Source organism: Chanos chanos, chromosome 10 (genome assembly GCF_902362185.1).
Source record: "Chanos chanos chromosome 10, fChaCha1.1, whole genome shotgun sequence".
Lineage (NCBI taxonomy): Eukaryota > Metazoa > Chordata > Actinopteri > Gonorynchiformes > Chanidae > Chanos > Chanos chanos.
The window spans coordinates 7,212,683-7,225,359 of record NC_044504.1 but is presented as its reverse complement, the minus strand read 5'-3'; the positions used below and the strand labels follow the sequence as shown (position 1 = coordinate 7,225,359).

At 42.9% G+C, this 12,677-nt stretch overlaps 1 protein-coding gene across 2 annotated transcripts in view; it reads right to left on the bottom strand.

Moving 5' to 3' along the window:
* The window catches only part of tanc1b (tetratricopeptide repeat, ankyrin repeat and coiled-coil containing 1b), a 110,004-nt gene that overhangs the window by 84,377 nt on the left and 12,950 nt on the right, over window positions 1-12,677 (bottom strand). The window lies entirely within an intron of this gene.

The following is a 12,677-nucleotide window of genomic DNA, read 5'->3' as shown; positions in this document are numbered from 1 at the left end:
GCCATTTCACAGACAGAGAGAGAGAGGTGAGGCTGGCACTCCTGATGGAAAGCATTATCTGTTGTTTCTTTGAGGCCCTCACACAAAGAGGCTGGGGTCAATAGTTCAGCAAGCCTCTGAACGCTAGAGGAGTAAACGATGCAGCATTCATCCCTAGACTCAATCAAAAGCACAAAAGCAGCACTTTCTCATTCTCTCTCTCTCTCTCTCTCTCTCTCTCTCTCATTCACATTCAGTGGCAGTGAGAGAAGCGGAGTAGGCCAGAGTGCCAGAGCATTGTCAAAGACTAGGAGTGAGGCCCTCTCCTTACTGATGAGCGATGACATGTACAAATACACACACACATTCACACCAGTCAAAAGAGGTAAATGCACACACCAGTTGAAAAAAAAACACACACACACACACACACACCCTTGTCAAAAGAGGTAAATGTACACACCAGCAAGAAAGCACACACAAACACATGCACATGTCTTCACACACACACACACACACACACACACACACACTACACTTTACAGCCTATATCACTCCTGTATCACTTTAAATGCTTATCATTATATCCTACCCAGGACTTCCCATTGACCTCTATTGTACTGCAACTAAAGAATAATATCTAGACTGTAACCATAGAAATACTTGGCACTTTTATGTTTAAACAATAACAGCCACATTTTCTAGCCTAAACAGTTTTCCCAGGAGGTGAACAACCAAATATCTGGGCCTGTTTTATATCCTTTTAGGGACATTTGGTTCAAACAATGCCACAAAAATCCAAATGTGCACAAACACACACATGCACAGCTACACAGACAAACACACACACACAGACACAGACTCAAGACACACACACAAAAAAGAAGACTTTTTGAGATCTATCTGATCTCAAACGTTGGATACAGATTAGATTATGTCCGTTTTGCTCCATTCTTAGTGAGCAGAGAAGGGCACGCACCCGGTCGTCCTAAAAATCCTCTTATCTCTTTGCAAATAGAATCCAATAAAATGCACACTCACTATCATGTAATACTTTCCTGGAGACCACAAAGTTATCCTTTGACTTAACTTTGTTTATTAAAGCACAAAGCTAGACAGTATAGGGTTGTGGGAGGGCACACTGAATTGAAATAACTTCACAAATCTCAACAGAAAATAAAATGAAAAAGACCTGACCTCAACAAGAGGGTTAGAGCCAACACTCGCAAACACCATGAAGGAGCTTTCGCACTCCAAAGTGAGTTTCTATCAGGTGAAAGGAATGTGTGTATGTACTCAGGATTGATCCACGCTAACCAGAAAGGACCGTGACCGTATAAACCCTTTCAGGCAAAGAGCTGCCGAGGACACTGCTGCTGACCCTCGGAAAAAAAAAAAAAAACACATCACTCTGACGAGCCAAAGACCATCCTTTTCTCTGAAGAACTGCAGAGACTTCCAACTTCCCATGGCAACCCTGAACTAAGATAACAGTTAGCCCCAGTTTTAACCAGACTTAGGCAATGACATCATACTAGGTTCCCAGCCAACTCTGATGTATTTGTTTTGTCTTTTTTTCCCTTTCCTTTCTTTTTTTTTTCTCTCCTCCTCTCGCTGTACAAGCACTTCCAAGGTCATGGGATCCGGTGGAAAGGGAGCAGATGTGGGAAATGAAGAGAGTGTTTCACCAGCGGGACTTTTGGCAACCACAAAACCTACACAGCTCACCTCTATACGGTCTTTTCGTGGGCCGCTGATCTAGGAGAACGGAGTGAAATATAGGACTGTGATGTCATAAACAAACTTATGGAGCTCACCATGGTAACCAAGAGAATGTTTAGTGTCGCTGAGATGAACAGAGGGCTCCCAGTTCACTTCAGCAACCTAAGAAGGCCGTCTTGCATTCGACAACCGCGGTATCGTTTAGTAAGCAGAGCGCTGTTTGCTGTTTGACCATGTGACAGTAATTAACCCCAGGGGTTTCTGAGAATGCTGAGGGGTTGATATGATACAGAAACTTCGTACATTTTTTTTTTTTGGCATCCAGATGGTAAATGATGATCATATTATCTAAAGTCTTAGATTCCATAATCTGTTCCATTCATTCGTTTCATAAGTATTCAATAACATGACAGCTATACAGGGTGAAAGCACAGTAGATACATGGCCTAACTCCACACTATTAGATTTCACGGTTTTGACGCTATCACAGTAGACTGACCTAATTCACACAGAAATTAAAAGGCACATGTAACCTCACAAAGGGAGCTTAACAAAATGATGTTAAAACCATAAATCATCAAAAACTAGCATAATGTTAAGTCAGCAATTGCGCCACATAGTATGAACGGCATCGAGAACGAAAGAGAAAAAGAAGGAGTCTGCCAACGGTCGTCTCTCAAGGTTCAGCGAGTTTAAAACAGCTGTGACAGCACAATGTCCCTAATCCATAGTCATGTCCCATGATGCTTTTCTCTCGGGTCCCTGGCGGTGTGACAGCTGGGGAAGGGATTCTATGGACACACCTGAGGTTTTGTTACACTCCCAAACCACAGGGGTGTGGGTGTTTGTATGTGTGTGCGTGTCTGTGTGTGCACGTGTGTGCGACGCCCAGGTAAACGCTGCCTTCTGGGTGTTAGAGGGCTTTGATACACATATAGGCTTATCTTCAATGCTTTTCTTTTCTTTCTCCGCTTTCTCTTTCTTTTGTCCATCATTTCTGCCGTTAAAGATTGCAAACACACACCACACACACACACACACACACACACAGAGAGACAACCATTACACTTGAAACACTTGGAACGGAGCAAGATTTTCAGCCAGTCTACATTTTTGTGTTTTTTCTTTCCATAAAATGATCAATGTGATTAGAGTAAACTTCAAACTTAAAGTTATAGCGTAGAACACAAAACATCTAGAGGCAAGTCTGCATTTGCCTGTGTGTTGCAGGGCCCTTTTTGTTTGGCTTTTGCCTGAAAACTCAATAATTCTGTGGTCTCAACGTGTCCCGAAAAACACACACGATATCTCCAGCTACGAACAATGACCAGGGTTAGGATCATAGACGTATGGGTGCGAGTCACACAAAGCCTTCGCGATAATTGCTTTGGAGTTCTGTACTCACACACCCTTTCACAAGCTGTACACCACGTTTTTTTTTCTCCTAAGAAAGACTCCCTATGGCACACTTGCATGATATAGAGCTTTACTCTCCAAACACAGCAGTTTCCACCACACTCCAGTTTCCATTGTAAATGTCAGGCCCTACCGTTCCCCGTCGTATCGTACACAACAAGTGAGCAGCGCTCCTAGTGCCTGAAGCTCATTAACAGTCATTTAATCGCTTGAGTGAAAATCAAACGGGCCTTTGCAGCCCCATTTTCTCCAATTCGCACGTTATTCGACAAAGAATAATCAATTCCGATTGTTCCCATTCGTTTGGAGTGCTGCGGGTTAAAGCACGCTTTTAAACCGACAAAAGTAGCGTCATGGGTGATTTGAGCCTGGGTCTGACTCTGAGAACCGAGAAAGGTCACATGACCAAACATTAGGAAATTAGGGTGAATTGTGTTGTCTCTGGTGGGGTTTTCTCTGAGTCACGCGGGACTTCGAAAAAGACGAGTGAAAGAGAGAATCTTCCCAGAAAGTCCTCATGTGAAGATATGCTTAGAATAACAAAGAGCGGAATGAAACAGACTAATCAAACCTGATGGGGCTCTCCAATAAACTGTGTGTGTGTGTGTGTGTGTGTGTGTGTGTGTGTGGACGATAGAGAAAGTCAGGTAGAGAGTGTTTCCAAAGCAACTCTGTAAAAACATATTTACTCAAAATCTATATTTGTCAGAAACCAAAATATCACAGGCAGGGGAAGAAAAAAAAAACAAACAAGGCTTAGAGAAGCTATGAGCATCACACTGAAAAATGAAAGGTATTTCACAATGAATGAACAGGTTATCAAAACATTACGATTGTGTTGAACCACTGGATGAGAACAAAAGTCGTTAGACGTTACTCTAGTTAACGTCATCACAGTCAAAGAATCAAAGAATATCGAGGAGTCTCAGTTGTGGCAATGAGAAATTCTCACAAATGTGTGTTGACAGCAGGGTCCAAATGTGAGAGAACAGCCTGTCTGCCTCTGTGGTTTTCAATCTCTGAGACTGGCAGAAATCAAACCAGCCTTCTGCCTGTGTATGTTTCCTCAAATTTATTTGTTTATCTGTCTGTCTGAGTCTAGCCACACACAAAGAATGACCTGTTAGGTTAAAACATCAAGCGCTCATGTATACACACACACACACACCCACATATATATATATATATATATATATATATATATGTGTGTGTGTGTGTGTGCGTGTGTGTGCATATATATTTAGTATAGTATAGTATAGCCAAAATGAAATTTATTGCACTCAAATGGCCAGTGGCGATCTGATGCAATTTACACAACAGAAATCATGACTTGAATGGTTCTTCACGCAAACCTCCTGTGGCCTGCAAAGATCTAACTGAAGCTCTGCATTCCACAGTCCCATAAATCACTGCGTTTGCTCCTCTCCAGAACTCACACCCAGGTGGCAGGGCTCCTCTCTGACCCCTCAGGGGCACTGCAAGATGAGAGCCAGTTTCCTCACTCTTCACTGGAATGACTGGGCGTTGATGGAAACTGCTAAGCCACTCAGAGCCATAATGGTGTTGATAGACCCAAGCATGGCTGTGGTATTGCAGCTGTTCTCAGCGAGTCCACTAGCTTTTCTATCTTATGTCCGCACCTGTGGCTGGGGCCTATGAAAGAAGTTACTGTGGAAGCTGCTTCCCATTTGCGAGACGCCTTCTGCAGACGGTTCATCTGTGGGCTCTGCCTCCCGTCGGCACCAGAAACCAACCGTGCCGCAAATTCACCTGACAACCACCCGCTGATGTCTGAGAGCCCACTATAAATGTCAGGCCTCTGCGCTTAGGAATGGAGGCGCCTAATTAGCATCAAACACTCCATTAAAGCCAATCAGGTTTTCAGGAAAGTTTTCTCATGAGGTGTGACTGAATTCAGAGGGCTGTCACCGTACTCTATTCAGAGGGCAGGAACCGGTGGGGGAAAGAAAGCCGACCGGAAAAACAGGCCTTCTGGGCGGTTTTTGGTTTTCCCTGACTGTTTCATGTTTCGGCAAACAGACAGCATTCATACAGAGTCCAGCATGGATTACAGCAAAAGCCAGTGTGATCCAGGGCATCAAATTTCAGCACCCACAGAGCAAAAACAACCACATTATTATGTGTAACTGTCATAACAGATAGGAGGAAAAAAAAATTAATATCCTGTCAAAACACTGCCACTGAATTTCCAATATTTTAGAAGCATTAGCATGCTGCTCAGTGAAACTTCACTGTAGACCTGTGATAAGACTTAATAGGAAATCATCAACAATTACTCATATTTTTTTTAATCACATAAACAATTTTGTTTAACTGTGCAAGCTTCATGAGTTAGACTAGCCATCATGCTGAATGAATGTGACTGTCTCTTAAAGGTATACCACCAACTGCTTTGTGACTCAAGGAAGACAAAAGTATGAAAAGCAACAGGGAATGAAACAAAGCTTTTTGTGGCAACAACCCCCCCCCCCTTCAAAACCACAGTCTGCACACACACACACACACACACACACACACCCCATCACAAAAAAATATTCCGTCTTTATCATGTTTCTTTTATTAGGACTGCAAGCTGGGTACTGGACAGATTCACCGAAAACCTACACTCTCATCCAATGAGAACAGAGCGAAGGACAGGAAAGTGATGTCATAGAAGAAGTTACATGTTTTTATACAGGATTTGAAGAATGTCCACCTCTATTTCAGATGGCTGAAGTTTAAGCTCCTCACACAATGGTTTTCCTACTTCCTGCAGAACCCTCAAAATGGCTTTTCCTTCAATAAGCATGCTCCTTGCGCACATCAAAGACAGCGAGGAATTCCATTTCCTCGGCAGTCTGGCTGCACACCAACAAATCACCTTGGCCAGTCCGGTCACAGAAAGGTACTGAGGAAACAGCCTGTACCAGTCACTCTCACAGCTGAAACAACAGCAAGACGTTGGCGCCCCCCCCCCCCCAGCTCCAACTCAATCCCAGAAACAAGGAGCTTCTCGTTCGCCCAGGGCTGAGCTAATTCACTGATTACACGCTATGCCAACACCTCACGCCAGACCAAAAAATTGCTCTGAATTCCTTCATTTCTTCACAATATTCTGTGAGAAAGGCGCAAATCAAACAGGATAAGACAAAACAACAGATCGTAACGTTCGCTTCGACGAGTTATAGAAGGGCTGTTAGCATTATGGCCCTGATACTGTGATTCCGTATTGAGATTACATTATCGTGCCAACGAAACGTGGTTTTTAAATCCTCGATAAGTTTGTCTCCAGGAGACTTTACAAGACATAACAAAACCTCACCAGTGACAGCTATAGCCTCTAGCTCTAGTGTTGGTTTTACATGCATAGCACAGATATGACTAAAAGAACTGTGTGATTTACAATGCTGCTCATACCAAATAGATTTATATGACACATTGTGTGATTTTTTTTTTCCCTTTTGCTTCAGTCCTGTTGCTGAAAATATTATATACGTTAAGCTCGCTGCCCGACAATGTCCGCAAGCTGATTTTGCGTGCGGCGACTGGCAATTCAAACAAGCCAAACAAAAGCATTTCAAATCGAAACGCTGCTTTGGCCAAGGTGTGACTCGAGATATTAACGGCAGGCCTCGAAGCCCGTTATTGACTGTGTGTATGCCCATGTTTTAGCAGCTGTTTTACGAGGTTGATATAATTGAATAGTTTCTCTATCAAAGTGCCCAAGCTGGTTAAAAAAAAAAAAAAAAAAAAAAAGAGAGAAAAAAAAGTGGGCTGAAACTCCCCGCTGGGACAAAGCTTTGAAAGAAAGGGCACTGGCTAGCCATGCACCCCAGCTTGAAGCGAACGCTACGCAGCTTTTAATGAGATCACACCAACTTCAATAACCCACGCTCCCTTTACCGGATGATTCCGCGTGCCGCGCGTTATCAACCGGCCTTTAATCACTCAGGGACTTAATAAAGATCAATGGGAGGAAAGAAAAAAAACCCCTCTCTCCTTCTCCCCTCTCAGGGTGTGTTGAAGCCTTAAGCCTATAAGGTAAGGTAATTACAGATCTTAGTTCCCTTGGTAAGACCAAACACAAGAGAAGCTCAAAACATCACAACTATGTCACTGAAAAAAGAAAAAAAAAAAACCTTGTAAATCATTCACTGGTTCAGCAGATAATGGCTGTTGGGAAAAAAAATTAGATTTTATGACTCTTTCTAGACAATGCTTGAGGACATGTTTAGATTTAACATCCAAACGCGACGGCCAGGGAGATGGAGGGGGAAGATGGCAGACGTGATGCTGGCTGTGAAGCTATAAGAAATGCGCTGACAGAGACGTCATGTCCCACGACAGAAATGATAAACTGGCTTGATTGAGGGTCATGGACTCTGGGGAGCTAATTTGACACTGGTTGCAGTCAAAGCAGTACTTGATGTTGGAGCTATTACAGAGAAAACACTGCCAGATTAGACACACTGCTAAAAGCCCATCTGGGGGGGGGGCTAACAGTCTGTCTCATTTGCCAAACAACAAGGGGGTCAAAGCCAAAGTGAATTGTTATTCCTAATAAAATACAGCCACCAACCCAGGGCATTGCTTACAGCACAAGGAGAGAAGAAAGAGGAAAAGCAGCAGCATTTCTTTCTTTCTTTCTTTCTTTCTTTCTTTCTTTCTTTCTTTTTTCAAATTTTGGCTCAAGACTCAGGACTCTAAACTGCCTGTGTCACCCCGGCCTCCTGTCATGCCAGCCTAAGAGAAAGAAAGGAAGGAAGACGAAAGAGAGAGATAAGGCGCTTTCGCACCGGAGGAACTTTTCATAGTTCTTAGAACTGTTGGAGAAAGTACCCCCTTTTTGGCGTGTTCGCACCGCAGGAACTTAGAACGATTTTAGTTCTAAGAACGCCGTTTGAGGGGCTTTTTTAGCCCCTACTCCAGGGTAGGTACTTTTGCAGCACAATAGGAACCTTGTGACGTAGGTGTACAGCCATTGGACCAGACGCAGGTATACGATGATTGCAACCGCCATTTTTAAAGATCCGTGCAAAATATAAAGTCTTAGAACGTATATCATTTAGCTTTTGATATTCATGTCTGAAAATGTCTGGAATTGTAGGAGGGGGCACATAGTTTTTATGTTTTATTTTACCGGTATTTTATATCCCCCAACAATGACCATTTTGCAACGTCCAATGTATATTTGTACATTGAAGAGGTAGCGTACACTCCGCTTCGGTAGGTGCTTGTGTGTCCGCTTGTGTGGCTGTGATCCGCATTTTAACCTAAAATAAGAATGTGTTTATCCAGCTTACAATTTTAGGGCTGCGGCGGGGAAAAAAAAACACGATGCCGCGAGCAAGGGTCAGGCACAAGCGCTATGCTAGCACCCGAAAAGTACTATGCCCATCAAATCATTCACTGCTACTGCGGTGGTAAATGCATAAATGCATTGGGAAATTATTTTCTCCACTGGACTGGGTCTATCGCCATACAGTTTTATTTTCGTTAATGAGAAGGCAGTTATAGGTTATCTAATGTGCAATCAATATTTCTGTCATTCAAATTCAATAAAACTCATTGCGTATACTGTAGTCTAGTTTGTCGATTTCTTTTGCCGCAGTAATGGTTCTTTTTTTCCCTTTGGAGGTATTTAAAAGGTCTTAAAAGTGATTAAATTTGTAATTCATAATGTGCAGCTATCCTGGTTAGTCATAAACAACAGCTCTTAGCTGCTATACCGTCGGCCGGCTTACGTCACTTCAGCGTTCGTACTGGCGGTGCGAAAGCAAACAGAAAAAAGGCCCTAGAACGAATGTAGTTCTAGGGGAAGCTCCACAGGGGGTAGTTCCTATCGAATTAGACCCTAGAACTGTTCGGTGCGAAAGCGCCTATAGAAAGAAAGAGAGAGAACCAAACTGGAATCCCCACAGGAGCACCAGGGGGCAATTACACGACTGAGCGATCAACACTCATCCAGTACTGACAACTCCATCCATTCAGAGTGAGAGAGAAGGAGAGAGAGAGAGAGAGAAAGAGAACAAGAAAGAGAGTGAGGGCTGGGTCTCATTCCTCCCACACACCACACTAATTCCCACACTGAGTGGGAGGCCGATAGAACCTCCCCAAAGGATTTCAGTCCATGGAACTATGCTAAACTTACCCAGACAAAGTCAGCATTCTCTTAACTGACTGTCAGCCAAGGAGGAGAACATTCTAGAAGGCCCGAAGGCCCACAAACACAGAAATGTTTTACGTATTCTATTTGTTCTAACTGAAAGAGTAGCAAACCTCAAGTGCTAACATATCACAGTCATTATGTGCTCTAAATCTTCCCTTCTCAGTGATGTGGGATCTGTATAAAACAAGCCCTGCAGACCAGGCCTAACCCCAGTACCAGCTCTAACAGTCCTCTCACATCCATACTGAACCAAAAAAATCCTTTACAAATTTATAAAGTAGGGCTTACCGAGTCCCACGGGTGCTCATCGATAGATATTTTAACTATGAGCAGCTGGGAGGACTTCCTCTCTGACTGTAGAAACATGAATACTGAATTATGTTGCTATGGCCTTCACATCTCAAGATCTTAAGTCTAGATCGTCGTGACCCTGTCCAGCCCTGACTCCCCACACTGCTAGAGACTGCCAAAATCGAAGTAAGCAAAATAAAGCGAGTGAAAAATGCCCAAAATCTGACTCACAATACATGGAAGACCACATAATTCAAGCGCTATTCAGTGAACACTTATGGTTGCTGGCCTGAAAAGTCCTAAATGAGTCTATGCAAGAAAAACAAGAAAGTAGACACTGAGTGTAGCATGTTTTTAAAAGACTGGACATCAAAAGATTTTTTTTTTTTTTTTTTTTTGCTTTACTTCAGGTAGAGGTGTATGCACAGTCAGCAGGGGCAGTATAGCATGGTTCAAATGAAAACTTCACGTTCACACCAAGTATGCAGACAAATGCCTGGCTTCACAACATCTGAACTGTGACCCCAAACCACTTTTGTCCAAGGTCATTCAAGACTCTGCTCCTGTTACTAAGTCGGCACAGGTTTGAATGTTTGTCGGTATTAGTGAACTGTGCTTAAAGTGTCACCCAATCCCTTATGTTTCTCTCTGTCCAATAAATCGAATTGCTGAACACGAGCGTGAACTGAGTAGCTGTGGTGGGTTTACAGGGCTATGGAAGACCGCGCGAGGAGTAGGATGTAAGGATAGACTTTAGTCCACTCAGAGCTTGCGATAAAACTTTACTTCCGGTCTGTGTTACTTCCGAATTCTTCAAGTGGTCCAACACAGGGAAAAAAAAAATCACCCAGGTTTGCTCTACTCAGACATAATAACAAATTTTATTAAATTTCTCTTTGGAAATTGAAATGGACCTGGTGTATCAGTGAATACATGCGCGCGCACACGCGTGCGTGCGCACACACACAAACACAAACAAACTTTTATCAGTAAATGTCCACATTGGGTGCACACTGGGAACCAGTATAATAATTTATGAGTGAAAAGGGCAAAAGCACATACTTCAGAAGTTGTCTTGCAGAGATGGCCGAATTAGCAGCCAATGCCCCCGGCAAGAAAAAAAAAGAAGGAAAAAAAAAGTATTTGTCAGCAGTCACCAAAGTAAAATGTCAAAGTTACGTTTCAGTGTGATAAAGTCTGAGGCGAATCTTGGCCATGAGGAACATGCTGATTTTTCAGAGTTTACTCAAGGCTCGCATAAAAACAGACCCCTCCCCCCTCCCTTTCCCAAGATCCATCTCCCCTACCCAACTACATCTGTGCAACTGCTGGCCTACCCCTACTTGCGGTCCCATTTTTTAAAGTTTAAAAGAAGTGGTCCAGGTTGAGAGAATGAGGGGCAGAGAGAGAGAGAGAGAGAGAGAGAGAGAGAGAGAGAGAAACCCAACTCATCTAATTTTACCACTGCAGAATCCACCCAACACTCTGAGTTCTGGGCCCTAAACCCACTGACATCAGTGAAGCCCGCTAAGAACTTGACCTTTTACGAGAAAGTGCTCAGATCAAAGGCTTCAAGCAACCTCTAAAACAGTATCCTGCTTCCGGAATCTTCCACCATATAAAAGCTAACTTTTAAAATGGGCATTTTTTTTTTAATTGTGGGGAGTGGTTGTGAAGAAAAGAGAGAATAAAAGAGAGAAAGAGGAGGACGAGGAGAAGGCCTAAGAGGAGGAGGAGGAGGAGGAGGAGAGAAAGAACAGAGAAGGGTTGAATTAGCGACGGCTGCTTCTGTGGGCGCGTTTTGTGATGTGGAGCTCACACAGGCTAATGACTGCGGCGTCTGGCAAAATGGCAAAGTTTCCGTGATTCCTTTCAAGCTCCTTCCAGGCCACGACCACGAATCTCATGAGGACCATATGCTGAGCTATCATACAATTATATCAGGACATTTCCATTCAACCACTTTCCACTGCATATCAGCGGGCGCTTTCCCTTAAAGAACCCCTTCAGTAGTCAATATCAGGTCATGAATAGAGAAATGCACTGGTGTGGTGGTAGTATTGTAGTCTGGACAACATCTACTTTGAGGGAGAACAAATTCAAGCTAAGCGATCTGTCTGGTTTTGTTACTTTTGTATCTAGGCTATCAAATTTGACAAGAATGACACCCGATCTGAGAAAGGTCGTGAGAAATTCAGTTGAAGTGAGTTGAGTCAATGATCCATAACCCACTTAAAGCAAACAGTTCGCATGAAATATGCACTGGCAACATCTCACTGTTTGACTGACTCCTTTCTTAACACTTTCTCTTCTTCTTCTTTTTTTTTATTTTAGTATATAGCGACTACATACTATAATATGGTTTTTTAATATGCCGGTTTCAACATGATTTTTTTTTTTTTAACATGTAAAGATATGATTAAATTTCCGTCTTAAACTACAATTTTCCCCAAACCAGACGGTGGGTTCGAGCATCATATCTGTCTAACCCCATTTGGGAGAATAATAAAATGAAACAGAAGGTGCCATGAATATTTTATAGGCAATATGTCACTATCTAGGCACAGAAAGCATTAAGGATTCTGTTGTGTGCCTGCTTTGATTAACTTGACAGGGTTTTTTTTTTTTGTTTGTTTCCCCAGAGGGGCTAATATGTTACTAACCTCATTTCAAGTCCCAAATGTGGGAACACTGATTTTAACAAACATGTAAATCTCCACAGAGAAAGATATGAACAACCATTAATCTATTTTGGAACACATTTCACAGTTCTCAAATCAACTAAAGCTGTCGAAGAATGTAATTTTTCACACCTGTGCTCTCCAAGATATTAAAAGCCTAAACACCATTACAGGCTCTACAAACGGTGACATTTCCCAGCAGGGGATGTGGTTAAATGAGAGAAACGGTTATTTATTTTTAGCTGTAGTTACGTTTCAGTCGCTCATATCATGTAGAGATGAGCAACGACAGTAATGAAAGAAATTAAGAGACACACGGGCGTCCGACATTGGCCGCGCGTGCGTTTCAGTCACCCAAGCACAGTGTGTCACAGTGTCCCACAACAGGCCAGCAGAGGCACGGCGGAGATCTTTACATC